The sequence below is a fragment of the Zingiber officinale genome, chromosome 7A (genome assembly GCF_018446385.1).
Source record: "Zingiber officinale cultivar Zhangliang chromosome 7A, Zo_v1.1, whole genome shotgun sequence".
Taxonomy (NCBI): Eukaryota; Viridiplantae; Streptophyta; class Magnoliopsida; order Zingiberales; family Zingiberaceae; genus Zingiber; species Zingiber officinale.
This window is the reverse complement of record NC_055998.1, coordinates 86,969,236-86,992,682: the sequence shown is the minus strand read 5'-3', so window position 1 is coordinate 86,992,682 and position 23,447 is coordinate 86,969,236. Positions and strand designations below refer to the sequence as shown.

Below are 23,447 nucleotides of genomic sequence, written 5' to 3'. Positions count from 1 at the left end.
TTGCTGCTTTCCTTGAAGGGGATTGCAATAGCTTATTGTTCAATATATAAGGCCAATCTCAACCTAACTTTTCTATAAAAAACTAGTGCCTTATGAAATCTGCCACCCATCGGTATTTTCTACTATTAATCCAACTCTTCCCCGTGTGGGCCATATATGGAAGACTTTACTAGTGAACTTCGTTTACTAGTACAGTCTGTGTTTGTTATTTTAAATTGTATACTTAATAGCAAAGTTGTTTTGCTAGGATAGTAGTCTTTTTTTTTTTTTTAATTTCTCCATATTAATAAACAAGGAGCTCGTGTCTTTTACATTTTTTTGGGGGAAAAAATAGACAATTAAACATTAACTATAAGCATTCACAAAACATAGGTAATAAGAATTTATTATGGAATTAAGGTAAAATATACGAATAATTACATTGATATCAGCCAGTATTTTGTCCCACACTTTACTTGATCATTATTTAGTTACCCTTTCTTCTCTAACGTGATGGTATATGAGCTTAAACATCTGTCGAATAAATAAAAATACAAGTTCCAACAATTTTATTTGGATAATAGGATTACAAACAAACTCCATAATCTAATCACATCCACTTGGGACGCCAAAGTAAATTGATAGAAATATATTTCTGATTTATCCTTTTGCAACTCTTCCTTTGTCGCCGTTAGATGGACTTAGGTGTTAATTAGGATGTTAATAGATAAACCGAATAAAATAATCTAATGGATGTATTTATTATGAGTTTGGTTTAGACGTAGATATTTTGTGTATAAATCCGTTAAATTACTTTTCCACTATTATGGATGAGCTGATTGTTAGGGCATCTCTAATTGTACGAGTCTAAATGGGTTTTTTAAAAATAATTTTAATATGTCATGTTAATAATCTGAACGTTTATTAAAACATTTTTGATTATCAAAACTCTAAATAAGTTTTTTTTTTACCCAATTCATAATATGAGTTGTACGATTTCATGCGTAGTGTATAAATTTCAAGACAAAAGAGTAAAGTTTGAGTTTTCATTATTGTTCTTAAATTATAAACATCAAACCTTACCTCCATAATATTTTAAGGCTTTTTATTCAATTTTTTAGATTTTACAAACTTATGATAAACCTGGTATTGGAGATGCCCTAAGTATCAAAGGATTCAAAATCACATCTTCTTCTTTAGCAGCTGGGATCTATGCTAGGTAGTCCAATCACATGAGCCGATCGAATTTTAATATCATTTGTTGCGACCGTTGACATCACTAGAGGGAGTGAATAGTATTTTGTGATTTCACATTCGCTTCGATCGTCATGCTCGTCTATAATGTGTTAATATGCAACGGAAAGAATATAAAGAAAATGCAGGGAAAAACACATGCACAACACACTAATTTAGCGTCGTTCAGAACCTCCAATTTTTACTCCACAGCTTACCATCCTAGCGATAATCTATTAACTCTCTGTTTGCTAGATATCTTCAGGAGGCAAAGAAATCTTTTACCATATGTTCTTTACAAAAACAAGTACTCGTCGAAATCATAAGGACTTATAAAGACACAGGAAATATAAAAAGATTCATAGAAATGCTATAATTTTCTAAGCATGAAAAATTAAAGCATATTGAAATCCTTGGAAATTGAAGACTCAAAATTTGTGAAGTTCATTCGACTGATTTGATCAGTCAATTGCCATTAAGAATAAGTCGACTATTTTGTTTGACTCGAGCCAGAAGAGCTTTAGCATATGCCATGCCTCCCCATTTATCCTTGTGCCCCTTCCACTTCACCTTCAACATCAATATCTTCTCTTGGCTCAGTTGATCATGTTAGATCTTAGTGTTAATCTCCTATCTCAAGAATTTTGTACACCAAAGAAATTCATACAGAGAAAATAATTAACTTAAGTATGATCTAGTTTCATAAAAAAAAAAAACATAGCATCACAAATAAAAATAGGAATAATGATAATGAACCCAATTGCAGCATTGCAACAAAATTGCTATTATTGTAAAGCGTCACATGTATCCATCTTCCTCTATCAAGATAAATAAATATGTAAAAGAAATTTTTTTTTCACTATTTCTATTCTCTTCCTCCAAAGATAATCTTTTACTAGTAATTTTTTTCCCTTTTTCACCTATGCTTTAGAGAAAACAGAGCCGAGTTAAGTCATGCTTGCAACAATTTAGCACACGACTTAAATGAGAAATAATAAATAAATAATTTATCATTGTTCAGAATAGAACCAACTATGGCAGCATCACTGAAGGCATAAGATACTTCAAAAAAATAGTATAACATGCTACTGCTCATGCATAGACATGCAATTGCGTGTCCTTTATGGTGACAACCCATGCCAAATCTGTCCCCAAACGAAATCTACTTTCTTTTATAAGAATTAGAATATAAAAATGAATATGATTATGAATATCATTCTTAAAAATAATATTTGATTAGTTAAATATTTTATATTAAAATAAATTAAAATTTTCTTCTTTTATATTTACAGGAAAATAAGAGAATAATTTAGATGTGAGATAAAGTTGAATGTGAGAAAAAAATATGAGAGAAAAAAGATAGAGAACGTGTGATAAGAGAGAACAAGGAAAGAGAAAATATGATAGGAGAGATTAAGGAGAGAAAAAGTGTGATAAGAGAAAATAAGGAAATAGTGAACGATGGAAGAGACTGATGATAGTGAATGATGAGAGAGAAAGTGTGATGAAAAAAATAAGGAGAGAGAAAGCGTGATGGAAGAGATTATAGAGAGAAAAAGTATGATGAGAGAGAAAGTGTGGTGAGAGAGACTGAAAAAAGAAAGTGTGATGAGAAAGAATGAATAGAGAGAGAAAGTGTGACGAAAAAAAAATGAGGAGAGAAAGTGTGATTGGAGAGAATGTGTAATTAGAGGAAAAAGGTAGAAAAAGTGTGATGAGAGAGAATGAACAGAGAGAAAGTATGATGAGAGAATGAAGAGAGAGAAAAAATGATGAGAAAAAATAGGGAGAGAGAAAGTGATATGAAAGAAAAATTAAATAAATATATTAAGAGTATTTTCGTCCAAAATAATTTAAATGATATCTAAGTGTTTGAATATAGTGAAACCCAAGGACGGAGGTTAGTCTCATCAATGGGAACAAATCCTCTATAACATTTCCAATAACATTCTCACCAAGATTGTAGTTTGGATAGAGGCGGGTAGCCTCCGGTCGCCTACTCGAAGGCCTCCCACGGCTTGGCACTTGGTAGCCTGGCCTCCGGTCCCTATCCTAATCCAAACTATAACTTGGATAGGAATGTGAACTGAGGGAGGGGTCACAGTCAATTACGACCGGATTTCAACCGGAATTTGACTGCATTTGTGGAGCATCTGCTAGGTGCTGAGTTAAGGGTGGAAATGTTATAGAGGATTTGCTTCGCTCATCAATACTCAAGTTTTTTGATTTTATTACAAAGTCTTAAATCTCATTCCTATCAACCAAATACAACACACCAGATTTAGAAATAAATTTAATTCCTTTTTCTCATACCCGTGTACCAAACGTCACTCTAATAGTTGATTCCTCCTTCATTCATTGGCCTTTTTAGCCCACATGTAACTTTTACACCAGGCACGTGTATTTAGTTTGTGCTACTTATAGTCTTGTGAAGGACAAGTACGTTGTTGGATAAGTTGCCGTTTTCAGATTGAGAAATGGTGAGAAAATGCTCTCGTTGTGGTCATTATGGCCACAACTCAAGGACTTGTATCAACACAAGAGACATGGTTGGAGGTGGAGTTAGGCTATTTGGGGTACAGCTCCAGCTCCATATCCAGAAGAGCTTTAGCCAGCAGTGCCTCTCCATTTACATCTTAATAACTCATCACCTAAAAATCAATGCATTGGAACCATAAGAGTTAGTTAACTGAGTCTTGGTGGACGCTCCAACGAGATAGAAACTTAACCAGTATGCCCAGAAATCATGTAAATGAAGCTTAGCCAGTGTTATTCAATACAAGGTTTTTGTGTTTTTTTTATCTTTTTCTTTTTTCTCTTCTTCGATTAATTCATCACTTTCAGAAAAGTGAATGATTGTTTAATTTGGGTTGCTGAAAGTAATACAGTTTGTGAGAGAAGATATTGCTAAGTTAGCTCATTTTTGTCTCTATAATGATATTTGGGGAAGAAAAAGGGTATGGTATTAGTTCAATATCATAAAATCATGTCTATATGAATTCGTACAAGTTTTATTTATTTAGGGGGCATTTGGTTTAGGGGAATAGGAATAGGGAATGTGAATGAGAATCATTGATTGTCATTGTTAATGTTTGGATTATAGGAATAGGAATACAAATAAGGGAATGAATCCTTGAAATTGGGTAATAACTCATTCCCATGTACCTCCCCTTCAATGAGTCATTACCCTATTTTCATCAATCAAAATATTCCTTTATTCCAAAAATGCCCTTGACCTAAAACTAAAATTTTCTCCCTTAATATCAAATATCAAAATATATTTATTTATTTTTTCTTTCATATCACTTCTCTCTCCTTGTTCTCTCTCATCATATTTTCTCTCTCATCATATTTTTTTCTCTCATCATATTTTCACACACTTTCTCTCTCCTTTATCTCTCCTATCACACTCTCTTTCCTCTCTCTTTTTTTCTCATTACACTTTCTCTCTTATCATATTTTCTCTCTCCTCAATCTCTTCCATCACATACTTTTTTTTTCTCATCACACTTTCTCTCTCCTCAATCTCTCCCATCACACTCATTGTTCTCTTTCACTTTCTCTCTCATAATACTTTCTCTCTCACCATACTTTCTCTCTCCTCAATCTCTCTCATCACACACTCTCTTCTTATTTTTTCCTCATTATATTTTCTCTCTCTTCATCCTCCCCATCATACTTTCTCTCACATCATATTTTCTCTCTCATCTTCTCTCATCATGCTCTCTCCTATCACACTTTCTTTTCTCTCATCATACTTTCTCTCTCTTCATTTTTTTGTCATCACACTTTCTCTCTCATCATACTTTCTCTTTCATCATTCTATTTCATCATATTTTTCTCTCACATTCATCTTTCTCTCACATCAATTTTTTTCTCTTATTTTCCTTTAAGGGTAAAAAAGGAAATTTTGATTTATTCCAATAGAAATATGCAACTAACCAAACATTGCTTTTAAGAGTGATATTCATGTTCATACCCATTCCCATTCCACACTATAATGATTCTCATTCCGATTCCTATTCCTAGGAAAGAACCAAACGCTCCCTTAATCTTCTTCTATATAAAAGAAGAGAGAGCTCTTGCATTTGTTAATATTATTAATCCATATGAATCATTATAAATTAACCAATGTCTTAAAATTCTCAACATGGGATAAAGTCTAGAGCTTTTTCCTATGTCACCCCTCTTCTCTATTGACATATATCCAACATTAATTAGGTAGATTTCAACTTTCACCATTATCTTGTGATCTACCATCAATATTGCAATTTTGAATAAAAGAATTCAAGTATATTTTCACTGCTAAATGATAAAAGATTATATTTTCACTGAACGACTATGTCCAGTATCCTACACCTATAAATTCTAAATCATTTTACAGACTGATGGCAACCAAATTTAATGTGATTTGATCCGGTTTGATGCAGATGTGATTTCAGGTGAACAAATCAAAGAAAGTGTACTGCCTGGTTTGGTCTAAATATCAATTCTTCAACCTCAACTAAAGCTTTGAATAGTATAAGAGTCATGACTCACATTTAGTTCATTAGTAAATTGTTTCAGGAGTATAAACCTATATAATCTGCATATGTTCATGATAATGATTACTTTTGCTAAATAAAAAACAATGAGAAACAGATTTTAGACCTTTGCATAACTCAATGTCTAAAGAAATGCCTTCATAATGTTCTTTGGTGACATAATCCTAATCATTCATATAAAAATGTAAGATTGCATACCTTCATATATGCAATAGATTGCTTTTACTAGATCGAGTGTTTTAATTGTTGTATCCATCTACCGAGCTGGAATTGATGTTGAACTCACTCTCGAGGTCTATACGATTGTCCTTTTCCCCTTTAGAAGAAGGAAAAAATAATTCTTCCGAGAGTTGCTCAATGAGAAAAAGAGGATTCCCAAATTCCCATGCTGGGATATCAATTTTGGTCCCAAGCGTATTCCATTAATCATTTTACATTATTTAAAAAAAATGAGGGTAAAGAATGGTTCTTAGCAAGCCTCTGCAGCTAGAAAATAGGGTAAAAAACATGGCGTTTACCAAAATGCAATGAATTCCCAGAAGGACAAAATGGAATCAAGGAAATTGAAGGCGTCAATATTGGATATTATCTTCATTTAGTGGATTTAATTATAAGTTGTACATATAAATAAAACCAAACTCATATAAAGTGATCTAATTTAAGATTATTAAGTTTCAAGTTATTGTACGTGGATTTAATGTCCAGAACTCTATAGCCCAATCTTTTATCATCTATAGGTTGATAATGGATTGATTGTCTATATAAGGGTGAGATCTCCAAGTGATTAAGACATCATATTCAGACATCTCTTTGTTTCCTATTGACAAAGAGAATTCGGCGTCGTCAACCATAATTCCCTTGGAAAGCTTTTCCTATTGCTTCTGCTTCTTCTTCTTTCACAGGGATTGGATCTTTCAGATGAGGCTATATGACAAGGATATGACTCTTCAATAAAAATACTTATCACTTTTGTTTAATGCTTCATATTTGCTATGTCATGCTTTCGTTGAAACAATACCTATGTTGATGTTGTATTTCCTATTTAAATTCTTATTTGGTTCCTAAAATTTATGCGGCTTAGGTTTTACAACTTCTATCAATTAGGATTAGAGCCTTTCATTGTTTCTTCAATTTCATAGTTTGTTTTTCGTCGATCTTTGTTTACATGCTAGATTAGGCTTTGTTTAGGAGTGTAAATGAACCAAGCCGCTCATGAACTATTCAAAACTTGATTCGATAAAAGCTCGTTTGAACTCGTTTAATGAAGCTCGTTAAGATGAACAAACCAAGTTCAAGCTTCACAATACTCGGCTCGTTAGCTCGTGAACATGTTTGTTAGTAAGTTCATGAATCAACTTTTAAATGGAAAAATAATAATTTTGATATTAAATTTATAGATTTTACACTCTATTTATGAAAAATATAGACAAATATATTATATTTATTTATTAGAATAAAATTATAAATTATAATAAAAATATTATAATTTCCTCTAAATATATAATTTAGTTTTTAATCAATATTTAAATTTATAATTTATATTTATTAAGCTCATTTATGCTTGATAAAAACTCAAATAAGCTCGTGAGCCATGAATATATTCGTTAAATAAAGCTCAAGCTCAGCTCGATTATAAACGAGTTAAATTCAAACATTTAAGAGTTCGGCTCGGCTCAGCTCGATTACACCCCTAGCCTTTGTTAGTATTTGATTGTCGAAAAATTTGTGTGAAAAACCCTAGGAAAGGCTTGCTTTCCAAGTTTTTCATGATTGTCACGAAGAACAACAGTAAAACACTGCTGTCTTCAAAGAGAACCATCACATTGACCTAATTTTAGGTCAAATCGTGATGACTCAATCGATTGGCTTGATCAGCTAATCGATTACCAAGTCTAAAATTACGAACAGAACCGAACCGAATTGATTACCCAATCGATTCAGGTGACACCAATGGATTGGTGAATTTCACAAATCGATTAGCACGATTGCATCGAATATGGGATCTATTATAATCGATTAGGTTAATCGATTTGATGTTATCAATCGATTAGCAATTTTTGTTAAAAGATTAACAATTTAAAATCATGACAAATCGATTGGAATCGATCAGTCTAATCAATTGATGCTATCAATCGATTAAGAATTTGATCTAATTGATTGACAATTTTAAGTTGTGACAGGATCAATTACTAATGATTGGAAAAAATCTATGTGAAAGATTTTTTTTTTTTCATGCATGAGAATGGAATTTAATGACATAAACAATGTTTCATGCATGAGATGGGTAATAAATCAATCCAGATCTTCTGGACCGCAACCCCTGATCCGCTCCTGGACCAAGGGTGATTCATAGGTGGGATTCTATGGATCCCACTTGTATAGCAGGTGGGATCTATAGAACTCCACCTATGAATGAGCTGGTCCATCATTTGGACAACATTTTGTGGTCCAAGGGATTCATTCACGTAATAAATGACATTAAATAATGATACATTCAATCATGATGATGATGATATATATGTCCTCTCGGGGCGGTCTAGTGGCTAGCACATAAGGTGTTGCCACCATAAGATATAGGGTTCGAATCTCGGTAAAGTCGAGGTAAATACCTCCCTTATGTGCTAGTCACTATTCCAAAGGCTAGTAGCTACCCATAATTTACCTCCTCCTTGTTGGCCCTGGGACGGGTTGGCGGGGGCGCTAGGGGCGAGCGTATTCACCTTTTGCCATGATGATGATATATATGATCTCGTAATCGCATACAGTAGGCTTTCAAATCGGTTGAGGTAATCGATTGTCATAAGGCATCAATCGATTAATAATCCTAATTTTTAATGATTAAGGCTGATTAATAAATTATATGTTTAGTTAATGTTCCTAGGGTTTTCTTAAGTCTATCTACACACGTGTTGCTAAATTGAATTATTGTGTCAGCTTAAAGGAAAACATTTTACTTAGTTTTAGTGCATTTGGTGTAAATAGATATATATCTATGCTAAAAGTAATTGACTCAAAGTAAACTTACTTTTATGGCATATATATGTTTTCGGGTAACCTACAACTATAAAAAAAAAATTATTTTGTTCAAATCATGTATAAAATATATTGGCTCAAAAGAAGACATATTATGTGACAAATTAAAGTTATTGTAAGTTATGGACTAATTTATAACTCATATAAGGTGACAAATATGCACGTAATGAGTTAGTCTAAAGGAAAGCTCATTATGTGGCCAATTCAAGTTAGAGATTATCGCTAACAAATTATATTTTAGATTATAAAGTAAAATGCAATGTTGTATTTAATATCTCACAAAAAAACACATTTACATGCATTTAAAATTTTATTTTATACATAACTTTAAATTAAATTGTGAACTTATATAATCTACACTCTTTAATTTTAGTGTAATTTGTTGTTGTCATTATTAATAATATTCTCACACTAACTTGTTCAAATTTTGCTGAGTGGAAAGGGTATATTATCATATTCTTAAGCTGCATGGACTTAGACTATACATTGAGATATAATCGTCTTGTACCCCTGACTAGTGCAAGCACTATAGATAAGAGGTCTGAATTTGAAAAGTGGGAACGATCGAACTGCATGTCTCTAAGTATCATGAGGTTTTCTATTTCGGCACCAATGAAAGGATCTATAGCTGAGGGAGAGGATGCTAGGAGTTTGCTTAGCCAATTAGCAAATTGTTTCATGGTAAATGAAAAAGTCGAGATTACCACACTTCTTTTGAAGTTGGTAACTACACAGTATCACAACCAAGGAAACATCAGGGAGCTCTCTCTACACGGTTCGCTACTTTTAAGATTTTATATAATTCTCAAAAGGAAAAGTGGATATTGAATGAACTTATAACTTAGTGTGTGCAAGAGGAGGAGAGATTGAGACCTGAGACACTTGAAAGTGCTCACCTAGCATCTAGTTCCCAAGGTTCGAGGAAGGAGAGAATGTGGATCAATATAGTAAAGGGAAAGCAAATTGCAAATTCTAGGTGGTTTTGGCCATGAGGAGAAAAAGAAACATGATAAGAAGTCTACTTGTTTCTTTTGTAAGAAGAAAGGTCATATGAAAAAAAACTGCCCCAAGTACATCAAGTGACATGTAAAAAAGTGTAAACTAAAGAACACATTTTTCATATTCTATTCCCAATTTATTCTATTCATTCTCACTTCTTTTATCCACTTGTAGATATTCCATTTACTTTTAAAAGCCGTAAGATCCACATACAATCCAAGAGTTGACAGGACTACCTGGTAATTAAGATACCATAAACAGATGCAACAAAACATCAAATCTAATGTTATGGTGTCTCTTCAACATTTATTTCTTTACACAACTTGCTGCTGAAAAACAAAGAAGAGAGAGAGAGATTGCTACTTGAGCCATGCTTGCAGCAATTCATGTGACAAATAGCGAAATCATTAGTTCCCAGCGCTCTCGTCGCACCCGACCCAAGGTCATCACGAGAGAGGTAAATCATAATATCCTAAGCGAGTATATGGCAAGTGGAATGAGTTGATACTTAAAACAATTCAGAACATGACTTATATGAGAAATAATAAATAAATAATTTATCATTGTTCAGCATAGAAACAACTATGATAGCATCACTGAAGGCATAAGATACTTTTAAAGGACAGTATAATATGCTACTGCTCACATGCATAGATATGCAATTGTGTGTCCTTTATGCTGACATAGCCCATGCCAGACCTAATCTTTGATTCCTCCTTCATCCATTGACCTTTTTAGCCCACATCAAACTTTTAGACCAGACACTAGTATTTAGTTTGAGCTACTTTTAGCCTTGTGAAGAACAAGTTGTTGGATAAGTTGAGCCTTGCAGATTGAGAAATGGCGAGAAAATGCTCTTGTTGTGGTCATTATGACCACAATTCAAGGACTTGTATCAGCACAAGAGGCATGGTTGGTGGTGGAGTAATGTTATCTGGGGTACAGCTCCAGATCCAGAAGAGCTTTAGCATGCAGTGTCTCTCCATTTATCCTTGTGCCCCTTCAACATCAATATCTTCTCTATGAAGCTACTGAGAAGGTGTCTAATGGCTATTTCTCCTATTGCCTGGAGGGCCGAACACGAATGCAAGAGAGGAAAAAGGGTGAAGCATTATGCAAGAGAGGAAAAAGGGTGAGGCATTATTTCAGTGTCTTGCGAATTCAACTGTCTCAATTCTTGGACAATGGCGCCCAAAATCAATCTTTTTCTTTGTGATTGATAGGAGTTTTATGGACTGAGGAAGAACACAAACTACTTCTTGTGGGACTTAAGAAACTCAGAAAAGGACATTGGAGAGGCATCTCTAGGAACTTTGTTGCCACCGGGACCCCACACAAGTGGCTAGCCATGCTCAAAAATACTTTCTCTGACAAAACAGCCTCAGCAAAACAAACCATAGATCAAGTCTATTTGATGTAATAATTTTCAACCTGATCCTATCTGAAAATCAGAGATGGTGTGTTGGGTAAGTGGCTATGGTGTTGACTAGGCGAAGACCTCCGGATTGAATCGAAGACTATGGGCTGGTGCAATAAGCTCTTTGCACACACTTAAACGAGCCAATAGAATTTTAGCGCCAAAAATCAAGAAAGGGGCCCTTGGTGAAAACCCTCCGATGCTCAAGTCAGTGTCTTCCCCGAGCGAGAAACAAAATAGTAAACAAGATGCACACTTAGAAGAATGGATGTCGTATGCGTGTATGCATGAGTGTACCTTGCCATCAGAGAGGACCCCTTTTATATATCACCTCTACCTCTGCAATTATGAGATGACAGAGAATGTTAGCTGTTAGAAGTTGTTGAATAAGGGAATACATATGGTTTGGGAGGTGTACAATTATTGTCCAAGGAATCTTCCATTATCCATGTATCTCCTTTTTTGTAACTGACACTATTAATGAGGTGGTTGAAGAAATATGCTATCATAACTTGTCGATTGAGGGTGAGCGTGGAATTACCTTTGGAGAAGGTTCCATTGAATGCTCATATACCAATGAAGGAATATTCTCTGACAGATGATTGTTATTTTCTAACTGGTTATTGTGATTCTCTGATAATGTTGTCCTCTGAATATATCTCGGTCAGACACTTATCCGACCGGGTGTGTATTATAGAGGCAAACTAATGAGCGAAGCATGGAGTTCTACTAGAATGCTCTCTAGTATTTGGAGTGAAAGGTTGGACTAGCAAAACTCGGACGAATATATTTCTGATCGGTATTATGACAGGATAGTTCTCTAGTATACCCGAGCATACCAAGGTCGGTTATATGCTAAGTACTTTCGTGCCAGAGTTTCACACTAGGCCCCTCAGGCTCGGCTGGCTCTAAGGCCAGCCATCCTTATAGTCGGGGTCTTAGCATTGGGTGAGGAGCTAAGCCCAACCAAGAATGACTCTCTGACTGCCACCTCACATTGACTTTGACTACCCTTTCATCTTGACTTTATCCTCCATGTCACCCCGTGGTTTGCCTTTTAACAACGTATATCACTAGCCTCCCCTTCATGTCTAGTCAAAGGAGGCTAATAGCCGATTGACTGGACCCAGTTTTTACTTTGGCCAAATCATCCTCCTTGTTAGTCCAACCGAATGAAAATATTCCCGCCCATGGATGTCGAGTCAACCGAGCAAATATATTTTCGCTCACCTGCCAATGCAATACTTAACTAGACTTTGAAAAAATGTGTGTCAAAAGATTGAGGCATTTAGTGGTGTGCCACTAATATGGGGGAGGGCGCTTTTCAGAATAATGATTCATCTGTCTCTTTTATCATAAATGCCCTTTTATGGGCAAGTATCCGTGCCCCACTAACACATTCTCTGAAGCGACCGCTAATGCACGCCTTTTGTATGGACCAACGACACTACTCCCTTTGCTAATTATCAATCAACGGTCAGTAAGGGGCATGCTGTTTGGATCAAACGGACATGGTGGGACTAGGTCCTATAACCTATGTTCAAAAACCCTAAGCGACAAAGAAGTGCATCACTTTGCGCTCCATCTTCTCCGACGATTTCCTTTGACCAACCTATTCCTCTTTCGATCTCTGATCTTATTCAGTAAGTCCTCCCCCAAACCTTTCACTATCTTTCTTGTGTTCTCATGGCCCAGGAATCTGTTACACTTGGTATACCTTTACCGGCTTGAATTTTGATAATCTTGATCGATATGCTCTTTGCCAACAATACGAAATACCTAAGAGCTATCGTATTTGCCTCCCCACCTCTCAGAATTATTCCCATCACCCCCCTGATGTGTGTAGATCTTATGATCATTTATACAAGTTTTGATGCACATTCACTAACTTTATTCACGTATATTCTGTGCATGTTCACCTCTCTTAACATATATTCAGCATAAATACTCTTTTGTTCGGAGATCTGCTCTTTGTTTGATTTTGTGTTGACAGGGACAACTTTCGGAGAAAAAACAACGATTGTCGACGCACAGGAACGAGGCAGAGAACACGGTCGTACAACCTTGGACGGTCGTGTGGCTAAACAAAGGAAGAACATGGCACGACCGTACAACTCTTGTACAGCCGTGCGGCCAAACAGAGGTGGATCTTTGCATGGCCATACAAACCTGCACGGTCGTGCCCCCCCCACGACCAGCAGCCAAGCAATGCACAACCGTGCAATCCTACATGGCCGTGCCCCAGGAGCAAAGCCCCAGATCCACACGGCCGTGCCAATTGGCACGACCTTGCAGCATGGCCAGAGGCAGAAGAAGGCACGATCGTGCCACCTCTGCACAGCCGTGCCGTGGCGCCCATGACCTAATCTATATAAGGGTCAAGAACCCTATTCGAGGGGCATCTTTGGTTTGAGACTTCGTTCCTCTCCTTGGGAAAGAGTTCTCCCCTTCGGGGAAAACCCTAGAGCTTCATCCACCGCCATCCCTTGACGTTCCGTCCATCTCCAGGGCAAGGAGGCATCCCCAAGATATCGGAAACCTCGGCAAGCATCTCTTCTTCCTCATCTTCTCACATCAAGGGTTGTAAGTATACTTTACTTTATGTTTTGGGGTTGTTCTTCCCTCACAATGGAGTAAAGATCCTCTTCTAGGATTAGGAAGTATTTGTAATGTGATGGAGATGTAGAACTATGTAGATTCGGCATATTTCTATTCAATGACTTGTTAATGCCTTGTTCATGATGAATTGTGTGTGTGACATATTTATATTTCTTTGCATATTTTGTTGATTGATGTGGAGGATTGTTAATCACACAAAGGGGATGCCCTAGAACGTATTGACTAAGGTGCCCTAGTGACAGGGGTAACCCTTTCCGGACGTCTAGGATGTTCCCTTAAAAGGAAAAACAATCCCTTAGGAATTGCTGCTCTCGTAGAAAGAGTGCTCTAGATCGTATACCCGAGGGGCCCTAGTGACAAGGGTAACCTGTTCACGGATGTCTAGGACATTCTCTTGAAATGAGAGGCAATTCCTCCATAAGGAAGTAGGAAATCGTACCAAATCTCTACCTTTATCCTTATTGTTATTTAATAGATATGTATTATTGTGATCTACCGAGACGCCCTTTTGATAGGGGTTAACCGTTACAGGATTTCATAGGAATCGTCTCTATTCGATACTTAGGGATATTGACCAATTTAACTTCTTGCAAGAGCATGGACATATAGGATAGAAACTAAGCAATCTATGTGATATCTCCTAGCATTATAATGAAACCGAAATCCTAGAATCCACCTCCCAAAGCTCATTCCCTCCAAGATCAATTCTCTCTCTCTCCTCTCTCTTCGTCTCAACCTTCTTTCCCTCTCTTTAATCACACTCGTTAGTTCGTAAGCGTCAAAGCCAACTTTCGACCGTCTAGATAATTTACTTTGTGACATCTCTAGTGCCTAATCAACAGTCCCTGTGGTTCAACAATCTTATATATTACTGATGACGAATCCGTGTACTTGCGGAATCATAACAAGTTTTTGGCGCCGTTGTCAAGGACTGTTTGCATTAACATTAATAGATTAGCAATTTAGTGTATCTAGACTTGTGAATAGTTTTTGCTTTTCCATTTTCATAATTCAAAAAAAAAATCTGCATTTTCTTTCTTGTTTTTAAATTCTACATTTATTTTTCTTATCAATTTAAATTCTGCATTTTATTTCTTGTTTTTTTTTCATTTAGCATTTTATTTCTTATCTTTAATTCTTAATTTTTGTTTTTACTCAATTTTTTTTTCTTGAGCACTAACATGTCAAGAAGGCCCTTAAGAGATTTCTCGGCACCTATTTCTGCAAGGTTTATGTCTCCCATTGTGTAGCCTCATATTGAAGCAGAAAATTTCCAACTAGACCCAGAGTTGATTTTCATGATACAAGGTCAGAAATTTGGAGGAGAAGTATCAGAAAGTCCTTATCTACATCTTGAGACATTTCTAGAGCTTTGTGATATGGTGAATTGTGAAGGAGTGTTAGCAGATGCAATTTGGTTGATGGTGTTTCCTTTTAGTATCATAGATAAAGTAAGGACTTGGTTATATTCTCTCTATCCTCAAAGCATCACAAGTTGAGAATAATTGGAGGAGCAATTTCTGTATCATTTTCCCCTCCGAGTAGAACAATTTATATGAGGAATTGCATCACAAATTTTGTTCAGGAATATGAAGAATCATTATTTGAAGCATGGGATAGATTCAAGAGTCTACAAAGACAGTGCCCTCATCATGGTTTGGAGAAATAGCTGACCTTGCACATATTCTATAGGGGAATTTCTTTCTCAGATAAGTCTTTGTTAGATTCATTAGCTGGAGGTTCTTTTATGGACAAGAGTGTAGATGAAGCATATTCATTAATTGATCAAGTAGCATTGAACCTCCATGAATGGTCAAGCAAAAGTTAGATGGAATCTCCCTCAGAAATTCAAGAAGTCCAAGCCATAAATGTAAGAGAACCTATCAAACAAAATGCAGTTCAACCACCCAAGAATGTTCAAATTTACAAGTCACAAAATGAGGAGTTTAAACATTTGGGGGAAAAGATTAATAGCATAGTTTAAAAATGGTTCAAGGAAGACCTCCTCCTACACAGACAAGATCTAGTGTAAATGATAATAATTTTAAGTTGAGAAGTGGCAAGAATCATGAAGAACTACTGAAGAAGGATTTGTTTAGAATTGAGGAGAAGAACAATAGAAGACCTCAAGAACTCAGTTTCATTACTCCAGAAAGTTTCCAAAGGCTACAAGTACCTTTTCCTCAACAATTGATCACACCTACACTAGATAAGCAAGTTGGACCTCCTCTGCAAGCTCAAAGGGAATATGGAAAAAAGGAAGTACCTTTCCCAAGACCTTCACTAAAAGTTCCTTTTCCATAAAGGCTAGTGAGGGTCAATGAAGACGAAGACTTTGGCAAATTCTGTGACACAAATATGGTTGAGTGTAGATTTCTAGATGTATATGAAGATGAGGACTCTTCAGATGAGGAGTGTGATGATAGTGCAGTGGATAAAAAATTTTCAAATCTACCTTCTGGGTTTACAGGGTGTTATGATGAAATTGAATTTTTAGATGATGAATGTGATGTGGTAGATTAACTTAAAATTGCAAATGAAGTTAGTGATCCTCCTATTGATGATTCTCCCACTAAGGATATTGATGTTGGTTTATTTTTTGATGCTTGTGTTGATGATGATGTTATGAAAGGAAGTGTAGGGAGCTATGTTGTGGAAGAAGCATCTCAAAAATCACCTCCTTTATCCACAAAACCTTCTGAGATTATGAGAGTTGCAAGGGTTGAACATGTTGTGGACCAATGTGTAGGGACTTGTGAAATAGAAGCAAAGCCCCAAGAATCACCACTTTTAGAGGCACCACCACTTGAGCCAGAGCTGGAGCCAATACAAGATTCAGAAGTCACATCCATATGTTTAGAACTTTCAGGTATCTCTCAGCAAAGCAAGGTTAGTATCTTTTGTGATCTTTTGGAAAATTTCATAGATGTACCAATAGTAGATTTTGTTGGGTGTGATTCAATTTGTGATACATACTCAATTCATCTTAATAAGGTTCTAGTTCTATCTAATATAGCATGCTTGGGAGAGGTATATTTTTCTTTTGGGTGTGCAGATTTTCATAGGGCCTATATTTGGAAGCTCAGACTGAACCGTCTTCGACCACTTGAAAGAACTTCAAAGAAGACGAAGATGGAGAGAGTTATATTTTACTCTGTAGCTCCTTTGATGAAAGCTCTCTCCATAATAAGAGCCCTTGGTAGGGGGGGTGTTGAAATATCATACCCCTCCAAGAGCAAGATTTCGTTGAATCTAATGAAGTGGTCGAGCTAATGACCTTAAACAAGCGCTTCTTGGGAGGCAATCCAAGTTCTTTCTTATTTTATTTATGTCTTTAGTTATCTCTTGTTTTCATTTCTTTCCTCATAATAAGCATGTATCCTCTACTTAATTTTTTTTTGTCAATTTTCTTTTATAGGACTCAAAGATTAGGAGGAGTGCAATTACATGATGGAGAAGTTAATAACATGGGTATTTGGCAAACATCATTTGGTAATTTATCTTAATTTTAATCTCCTCCACATTATTTTTAGTTTTCATTGGGACAATGAAAGTTTATGTCTGGGGGGATGCATTAGATGCATTTGGTTTAGTTTAGTTTTTGCTTATTTCTTTTGCATAATAATTTTTTCCTAGTTGTATCATTCATCACATCATGATTGTTTGTTCCTAAATGCAAAATGCTAGCATGTTTCATCTAGATATTTATGTTGTGTGATTTGGTATGCTAGTATGCCTATTGATCTTTATTTTCCTATTCATAGTAGTATGAAGTGAGCATTGTTATTACTAGAAGAATTTGAATGTTGGCCTAGTTTTAGGATCTCTTCACATTATGCTTGACTTTGATGGTAGATATTTTTGAAAATAGTCATGATTCATAGAACCGGACTAGTACTCTTGCTTCTATGGTGACCTCTCAACTACATTTTGGTTACTGGATAAACTCAGATCATGTAAGCTCATTTAGAAAAATCAATTCCAAAAAAAAAATGAAAGTTTTTTCAAGTTTGATACTTTGCAAACAATAAAAAAAAAGAAGGAAAAAAATAAGGGATAAAAAAATAGTTATCGTGAGTGGAAACTAGCAATTCACCCCTTTGAGACTGAGTTAGGTTATTAGAGAAATGAATGTTATGTTTCTCTTGATATTGAGTATTCCTTTGAGACCTTGTGTAGACGATGCATAACATTTTTGAGGGGAACGAACCTTGTGTTGGTGCGGGAAGCATCCGACGATCGAATCAGTGTTTTGATAATGGCAAAGGATTCAAAGTTAAGGTTATGTGTGATCTAACAGTTTGAATGAGCTTGCAGGAAAGTCCTAAGTATACTTAGGCGAAAGTCCTAACTGAGGTTAGACAAGTGAAAACCCTAGGGGGTGGTAACCCTAGGTCATAGGGGATGGTAATCCTATGCGGAAAGTCTTGGTGGGTCGAGGGCTTCAGGCAAAAGTCCTAGGGGGTGGTAACCCTAGATGGAAAGTCCTGGTGTCGCGAACCAGGTGGAAGACTGGACGGGTCGGGGAGCGGGCGTCCAGCAGAAAGTCCGGAAGTATCGAGCACTAAGCAAAAGTCCAGTCGATCTGGAGGATCGCACTGGCAATAGGTAACTCTCCTGAGAGGACTACGTGAGGGTGTGTTCCCCACAGAGGGAACAATAGGCGTCGGGTCGACCTAGGGTTTCCGGTTGGAAATCCGAAGTCAAACCCAGATAGTCCAGAGACTGTCAAACACCTTTCTTATAATATTTATGTGTGTTTACCTTGTCTTGCAGGGTATATGTGTATTTTGTGAACTAACACATTGTGCAGGGACAAAAAAGCACACTTCACCTCGGATGAACAGTGTCTGAGGCGCCTTCATGGAGCTTGGAGGCGCCTCGGGTGCAAGCCGAAGCCAGCTGTGCAGAGGAGCTGGAGGCGCCTTCATGGGGACTGAAGGCGCCTTGGACCGCGGCTTGGAGGCGCCTTGGAGTGGCGTTGAAGGCACCTTCAGGTGGATAATGAGCATCGGTTAAGGCCTGATCGACAGAGGTTGAGTCGGGATAAAACCTTGGGTTGGAGGCACCTTGGAGCTTAATGGAGGCGCCTTGAACACCCTTTATAAGGGGGTTTCGACCAGCAGTCTAGAACATCACCTTCTAAGCGATCCTTTTGCGACAAGCTGCCAACGAGAAGTTCCCGAAGTGCTGTAGCAACATCCCGACGACCCGGAACTCCAGATTTGATATTCTTGTTATCAGTATTGCTTTCTTTACAGTTCAAATTGTAATTAGTTTGTAATAACTATTCGAGCTTATAGTTGTTGCCCACCGAAAGCGATCAATGATCGCGGGCCTTGGAGTAGGAGTCGCCATAGGCTCCGAACCAAGTAACTCCTCGTGCCTTTATGTGTGATTGTCCTTTAAATTTCTGCTGCATTTATCACTCGTGTTTTAAATCGATTAAAATAGCCACAAGCGCTATTCACCCCCCTCTAGCGCTTCTCGATCCAACACCTTGCATGTGGCAGGTAAGTGCCTATCGCCGGAAGTATGAGGAACACGGTTAAATGGAAAATTGACTAGGCTTAGAGGTTGACACTTGAAAAAGTTAAGCCACTTATTACACTAAGCACAGAGAACTTTTACTTAGGCCACACTCAAATAATTTTTGTATCATGCTCATCAATGAAACTATATGATAGGTTTATATTGATTCATTAGGGATTATTACATGCTTTCTACAAATATAAATCTAGATTGCGGGTTTTGCTTGAGGACAAGCAAAGATTCAAGTCTAGGGGTGTGATGTGTATAGATCTTATGATCATTTATACATGTTTTGACACACATTAACTTACTTTATACACGTATATTCTGTGCATGTTCACCTCTCTTAGCATATATTCAGCATAAATACTCTTTTGTTCGGAGATTTGCTCTTTGTTTGATTTTGTGTTGATAGGGACAACTTTCAGAGCAAAAATAACGATTGTCGACGCACCGGAACGAGGCAGAGAACACGATCGTGTAACCTTGCATGGTCGTGTAGCCAAACAGAGGAAGAACATGATACGGTTGTGCAACTCTTGCACGGCTATACGACCAAACAGAGGTGGATCTTTGCATGGTCGTGCAAATTTGCACGGTCATGCCCCCCCCCCCCCACGACCAGCAGCCAAGCAATGCACGATAGTGAAATCCTGCACAGCCGTGCCCCAGGAGCAGAGCCCCAGATCCACAAGGCCGTGCTAATTGGCACGCCCGTGCAGTGCAGCCAGAGGTAGAAGAAGGCACGACTGTGCCACCTCTGCACGGCTGTGCCACGGCGCCCGTGACCTAATCTATATAAGGGTCAAGAACCCTATTCAAGGGGTATCTTTGGTTCGGGACTTCATTCCTCTCATTGGGAAAGGGTTCTCCCCTTCAGGGGAAACCCTAGAGCTTCATCCACCGTCATCCCTTGACGTTCCGTCCATCTCTAGAGCAAGGAGGCATCCCCAAGACATCGAAAACCTCGGCAAACATCTATTCTTCCCCTTCTTCTCACATCAAGGGTTGTAAGTATGCTTTACTTTATGTTTTGGAGTTGTTCTTCCCTCACAATGCAGTAGAGATCCTCTTCTAAGATTAGGAAGTATTTGTAATATGATGGAGATATAGAACTATGTAGATTAGCCATATTTCTATTCAATGACTTGTTAATGCCTTATTCATAATGAATTGTGTGTGTGACATATTTATGTTTCTTTGCATGCTTTGTTGATTGATGTGGAGGATTGTTAATCACACAAAGGGGATGCCCTAGAGCGTATTGACCAAGGTGCCCTAGTGGTAGGGGTAACCCTTTCCGGACGTCTAGGACGTTCCCTTAAAAGGAGAAACAATCCCTTAGGAATTACTGCTCTCGTAGAAAGAGTGCTCTAGATCGTATACCCGAGGGGCCCTAGTGACAAGGGTAACCCGTTCACGGATATCTAGGACATTATCTTGAAAGTAGAGGCAATTCCTCCATAAGGAAGTAGGAAATCGTACCAAATCTCTACCTTTATCCTTATTGTTATTTAATAGATATGTATTATTGTGATCTACCGAGACGCCCTTTTGATAGGGGTTAATCGTTACAGGATTTCATAGGAATCGTCTCTATTCGATACTTAGGGATATTGACCAATTTAACTTCTTGCAAGAGCATGGACATATAGGATAGAAACTAAGCAATCTATGTGATATCTCCTAGCATTATAATGAAATCGAAATCCTAGAATCCACCTCCCAAAGCTCCTTCCCTCCAAGATCAATTCTCTCTCTCTCCTCTCTCTTCGTATCAACCTTCTTTCCCTCTCTTTAATCACACTCATTAGTTCGTAAGCGTCAAAGTCAACTTTCGACCATCTAGATAACTTATTTTGTGACATCTCTAGTGCCTAATCAACAATCCCTGTGGTTTGATAATCTTAAATATTACTGACGATGAATCCTTACACTTGTGGAATCGTAACACCATCGATGGGCTTCACTACCATTTTTAAAGACCAAGTGAAAGTTGGTTTGCATTTTCTGATCCCCATCTTTCTTTCTAAGATAAGCCATTATTTCAATATCCATATCTCTTGCCTGAATGCATTCCGTAGTATATGCGGTATGTTTTTTCTATTTCATCTGTATGATATTCCACCTACCCCTCATAATTTTTTCCTATTTTTATACCCCAAACAATTGGAGCTGAGGGTTTATTTATTTCAATCTTGTCTAAAAGCAGTGTTTTTAAGGACGTGCCCTCCTCTAACAAAAAGTGGAAGGATTGTTTCTTCTTCATTGAAATGCCTAAGCGGACTTTTTAGCCCACCGTATGGCGATCCAACCTCCCCCTACTTTCTAATCTTTGAAACATCAAACTTGACCCTATATTTATCTCCTTCTTGAAGAAAATGAGAGGAGTACAATTCAAATCTCCCAAGTTCTTACAGGAAGGATTACTATATCTATTCAAGCTAAGTCCTATCTAAATGAAACTTCGTGGTTCCTTTGGTAAGGCTTACAATCTGGCTCTCTTATGTTATCACTAACTAAGGTTTTCCTTGTTTCATGTAGCAGAAGCTTTCATCGAGAGTGTGGCCTCCGTGCACATTCAACTACAAGAGGACGTGCTACTCCAAAAGGAGCAAATGCTACTAGTCGAACGGGCTCAATAGCTTGTCGACCATTCTGGTGAGTCGTCTGGTAGCCATGCAACCAACTCTAGTGAATCGGTTGCACAGAAGCTATGCTAGTCGAGCCCGTCCTTGTGTCTAAGTGTTCTTCTGAGGAGGAGGTGCCCATGAAGAGGAGACACAAGAGGCATAAGCTCGTCCTCTTTGCTAAAGTTTCTAAGGAACCTTTGTCCCCTGTTCTTGTATCTTCGCCTCACCTTATGCACGTCCAAGAAGAGACCTAAGCAAAATTTTCCAAGAAGACTTTATCTGCTCGCCTGGCTGTCTCTGATCTCCCCCTTAGCAATCCCATCCAAGAGGCCCATTCATAGTCAACCGACTCTATGGTTGATGCCTCTCTGTCAGCAACTGCTCTACCCATTGATCCTCTGATGGAGGCTCTCCCTTTCGCATCCTCTAGCGTGGAGCCCACGAGGCTCTACAAATTTTTCAACCTCTACAATCTTCCGTCCACCCCACTCTTAGCCTCCCCACCATTGACTCTCCTATCTAGCAGTCATATTTTACTAATGGGCCCCCAAATGGAAGCTTGGGAGACCACCATGAACAGACTAGGCGATTTGATACCGACGAGGATGATGGATGAGTACTATTTTGATCTTACAACGATAAACTCTTAAGCCTTTAAGTATCTTTTATTTTACGCATTTCTTGATAATCCTCGTCTTCCATCACTGGACATGCAGGATGGGCATGCTGCAGAAGTTTGCAGCTTTAGTCCAAGAAAATGAGAACCCAAAAAAATGGTTGTCTGAGATGGGTGTGCTCAAGACTCTTACTCGTCTGACCCCAGAGAGCCAAGCTCAACTAGACTAGTTGAACCAATTAGAAAAGGAACTCCAAGAGGTTTCACTACAAGAAAATTGGGATTCTACAACACTTAAACGACAACGCTTTTTTTAAAAAGCGTTGTCTATTTTTTTTAACAACGCTTTTAGTGAAAAACGTTGTCTATTTCATTATTTTCTTATTAATTGACAACGCTTTTCTAAAAACTGTTGTCTATTAGTGATTTTTATGGGTCAAAGATAACGCTTCGTAAAAAGCGTTGTCTATTAGCCTTTTTTTAGTGTCTACGACAACGATTTTTAAAAAGTGTTGTCTACTGTCAAGTTATAATCTCAATCTTAAGTGATCTAGATCGCTTATCTCAAGATCTGACGGTTGGATCTTCATCCATCTTCATCACAATATGGATGACCTAGATTAAAGGAGGAGAAAACTTCGTTCCCTTTTACCCATGCGACGACACAGTGCTGGTGATTCCTTTCTGTTCGCGACATCTCCTCTCGCACGGCTAGGGCAAGCAACCTCCCACCGCTAGCCATCTCTTCTTCCTCACCACTGGTCGACAGCTCTTTCTTCTCTTCACTGCCGCCGGCCGGACCTCCATAGCCCACCCTTCTTCTTGATTCCAGTGGCGACAGC

The 23,447-nt window shown here is 37.6% G+C and overlaps 1 non-coding gene across 1 annotated transcript; it reads right to left on the bottom strand.

The window, feature by feature from the left end:
- Positions 1-15,377: 15,377 nt before the first annotated feature.
- Positions 15,378-15,483, bottom strand: LOC122003096. Its single transcript, XR_006117769.1, has one exon. It is a non-coding gene; the product is annotated as a small nucleolar RNA R71 (small nucleolar RNA).
- Positions 15,484-23,447: the final 7,964 nt, after the last annotated feature.